Here is a 1,284-nt window from a genome sequence, read left to right as displayed (position 1 = left end):
ATTTTTCTTTCCTTTTAAAAACTAATAGGATATTCAGTGAATGCACCGAGCAAGACGTTCACCACCTTTTGTACGTTCACCACCTGTAACTCGATCAAGACATCTAGCTAATATTACGGCCATTGATTTTTCTTTAGAATCATCATCCAGTCGACCAAGTACTCCAATTCAAATTTCCGATAATCCATTTTTTGAACCCGACCTCACAATTGAGAATCCGGAGAATATTCAGGGACAATTCATAGATCCTGAACCATTAATTTTTCCTCCGGAACCACCAATCATTCAAACAGAGATTGTTGAGGAACGAACCATTAAATCAGAATCCTCTATTGATTCAGATTCAACAAATTCAATTATGGAAAATCTGAAACCTTTAAGTATGGAAGACCGAATGAGAGCTAAACGCACTGGCCAAGGTCACGCAATTACTCATCCAGACATTAATGCGCCAGATTATGAAATCAAAGGACAAATTCTACATATGGTGACTAATCAATGCCAATTTAGTGGTGCGCCGAAGGAAGATCCAAATGAACATCTTCGTACCTTTAATAGGATCTGCACACTATTTAAAATAAGAGAAGTTGAGGATGAACAGATATATCTCATGTTATTTCCCTGGACTTTAAAGGGAGAAGCCAAAGATTGGTTGGAATCGTTACCTGAAGGGGCGATTGATACATGGGACGTTTTAGTTGAAAAATTTCTTAAACAATTCTTTCCGGCATCTAAAGCCGTAAGACTTCAAGGAGAAATTGTTACGTTCACACAGAAACCAAATGAAACTCTATATGAGGCATGGACAAGATTTGGGAAGTTATTAAGAGGATGTCCGCAACATGGTTTAGACACCTGTCAAATAGTACAAATATTGTACCAGGGATGCGACATCACTACAAGAAAAGACAAAGATATAGCAGCTGGTGGTTCTATTATGAAGAAAACCGAAACTGATGCTTACAAAATTATTGATAACACTGCTTCCCACTCACATGAGTGGCACCAAAAAAAGATATCGTTAGATCATCTAAAGCAGCTAGAGCCGATTCTAGCCATGACTTAGATTCCATTTCCGCAAAGATAGATGCTGTCGAGAGACGAATGGAAAAGATGACTAAAGATATACACTCAATACTAATTAGTTGTGAGCAGTGTGGAGGACCACATTTGACAAAAGATTGTCTCAGTATTGAACTAACAATGGAACAAAGAGAGAATATTTCATACATAAACCAAAGGCCTGGAAATAATTATCAGAATAATTATCAACCGCCAAGACCG

The 1,284-nt window shown here is 37.7% G+C and overlaps 1 non-coding gene across 1 annotated transcript; it reads right to left on the bottom strand.

Annotated features, from left to right (window-relative positions):
* Positions 1 to 742: 742 nt before the first annotated feature.
* Positions 743 to 849, bottom strand: LOC139895067 (small nucleolar RNA R71). Its single transcript, XR_011775536.1, has one exon. It is a non-coding gene; the product is annotated as a small nucleolar RNA R71 (small nucleolar RNA).
* Positions 850 to 1,284: the final 435 nt, after the last annotated feature.

This window comes from Rutidosis leptorrhynchoides, chromosome 2 (genome assembly GCF_046630445.1).
Source record: "Rutidosis leptorrhynchoides isolate AG116_Rl617_1_P2 chromosome 2, CSIRO_AGI_Rlap_v1, whole genome shotgun sequence".
Taxonomy (NCBI): Eukaryota; Viridiplantae; Streptophyta; class Magnoliopsida; order Asterales; family Asteraceae; genus Rutidosis; species Rutidosis leptorrhynchoides.
Note: the sequence above shows the minus strand (reverse complement) of the source record. Positions and strands in the feature narration are given on the sequence as shown.